Here is a 2,370-nt window from a genome sequence, read left to right as displayed (position 1 = left end):
CGGTCAGGAGTTTATGATCAGATCACCTGTGAGGTTAGTTCCACTGAGCCTCCTGTTCCACCCACAGCTCAAACCTTTCTGGGTTTCTTTTCTTTTTCTCTTTAGTTTTTCTGAGGTAACATTGGTTTATAACATATAAGTTGCACTGGGTTTGTTTTCTTGAAGTAACCCTTCTATTTTTAAAGTAAAATGTTATTCAACCCCAAAAGGCAAACACAGTGAAGTCACGCCTTGTATTGGACTCTAAGGTCCGAGAGTTGGGCTCTCCCTCCAGGGAGCAGGCCCTCACCTTCGCCTGGCACTACCTTTGCCTTTCTCTCTCCTCAACTCCAAGGGCCCTTCTTCTGCCCCAAACTCGTTTCCTGAGCCAGTGCAGCCCAGCTGGCTCACTTCTACTACCTCTGTGGCTTCTAGAAAAACTTTCTTTTATAATTTGAATAAATAAATAAAGTCAGAGAGTTAAAAAAAAAACTTAAATAAATAATACTGTTGCCCGGCCCACATGGCCAGTGGCTGAGTGCTGACCTATGAATCAGGAAGTCGAGGTTCCATTCCTAGTCAGGGCACATGCCCAGGTTGCAGGCTCCAACCAAGGTGGGGGTGGGGGGGCATGTGGGAGGCTGCCAATCAATGATTCTCTCTCATCATTGATGTTTCTACCTCTCTCTACCTCTTTCTTCCTCTCAGAAATCAATAAAACGTATTTTAAAAAATAATACTGTTGAAAAATCCCTTAAATTGCTCAGAGTGAGGATGGTACCATTTCTCAGCAAGAGCCAGTGTTCCCTCCAGCATTTGGATGGTTTGAAATTTATTTGAATAACACAGGAAGCTCACAAACCCAATCATGCACGCCCTGGAGACTGAGTGTAGAAGCTCCCAGGAATCAAGGCCCACTGATTCTTTTTTCTTTCACTCTCACTCTCCCTTGCTTTCTCCACTCCTCCCCACTCCTCTCCACCCCTTATCACCAAGGTTATGGAGTGAAATTCCTGCAAAGTTAGTTTGTGTGAAAAGAAGCTTAGCAGTGTGAGTAAGAGGACAGTCTATGTATCACACAGGGTTTGAACCCTGGCTCTGCCAATTGCTGGCTGTGTGTCTTCAGGCAAGTTACCTAACCTCTCTGAGCCCCAGTTTCCTCATCCACAAAGGGAGCATGACAAGTTGGGGATAGGCACCTCTTAGGATTGCTCTGAAGATTGAATGAGCTCTTATTTGTAAGACATTTAGAGCATTTTCAGAAACAGGAAGTTCTATTTCAATGTTTGTTAAATTATAAAATAATTGGCAGTGTTTCCCCATTTTTTAAATGAAGAAATGTCAGTCTTCTTACCGAAGTCACCCATAAACTCTGTTTGATGCTTCAGACCTGGAGACCAGTTCTTCCTCCAGTGTTGCAAAACCCCAGTTTCTGCACTGGCCAGGTACTCAGTTGGTTAGAATGCAAAGGTTGTGGGTTGGATCCTGGTCAGGGCACATATAAGAATCCACCAATGAATGCATAAATAAGTGGAACAGTAAATCCATGTTTCTCTGTGTGTGTGTGTCTGTCTGTCTCTTTCTCCTTCTCTCTCCCTTCCTCTCTCTAAAATCTATACAAGCAAACCAGGTTTCTGACTTTGAGCCTCATGTTGTGTCTTTTGCTGGCCCTGAGGGTGGAGCCAGGAGACTTGACTTCTCTCCTTTTCTGTTCAATCCCTTTGTAGATCAGCATCCCCAGATCACACCTGTATTAAGTCAAAGACCACGGACCCAATGGTCATCTTCTTTACCAGTGGCACCACCGGCTTCCCCAAGATGGCAAAACACAGCCATGGACTTGCCTTGCGACACTCCTTCCCTTCATGGTAGGAAAGAGGACACCAACTTAGAGGCTGGGTCACAGTCTGGGGCAAGGGGTGTGTGTGTGTGTGTGTGTGTGTGTGTGTGTGTGTGTGTGTTGGGAAAGGTGCTCTAAGTAGAACCGAGTCCACGAGTCCATCCTGCTTCTCCCTTCTGCTCTCTTTGGTTCAGACCACTGAGGGTCTCTGAGGGGAAGGTCTGGACTTCTAAGTGTGTGTTGACAGAAGCCTCCCAATGACAAGGGGGTCCTGCCTGAGCACCTTCACAGGTGTGGAGGGAACGTGGGTGGAGGCAGCAGGCATTCTGCAAGCTGCACAAATGACAAGCCATGTGTCTTTGTCACTGGTTCCAGGTTTGGTGGGAGGAGGACAGAAAGTTCTAGCTACGTGAACTGTACAGATACAGAGGTGGAGTTTCCCAGTCATGAACCATTAGGGGGAAGTAATACCTGGAACCAAGCCACTGCCTTTAACCTAAAATAAATAATTGTAGAGGCTGAAGACATAGCCTTGGGTAACCACGTAATCA

General features: G+C 46.0%; 1 pseudogene; it reads left to right on the top strand.

The window, feature by feature from the left end:
• LOC102432370 overlaps nt 1–2,370 on the top strand; it is a 33,699-nt pseudogene that overhangs the window by 15,756 nt on the left and 15,573 nt on the right.

Source organism: Myotis lucifugus, unplaced genomic scaffold, assembly GCF_000147115.1.
Source record: "Myotis lucifugus unplaced genomic scaffold, Myoluc2.0 scaffold_480, whole genome shotgun sequence".
In the NCBI taxonomy this organism is placed as follows: domain Eukaryota; kingdom Metazoa; phylum Chordata; class Mammalia; order Chiroptera; family Vespertilionidae; genus Myotis; species Myotis lucifugus.
The sequence above is the reverse complement of the archived record's forward strand: the minus strand, read 5'-3'. Positions and strand labels throughout refer to the sequence as shown.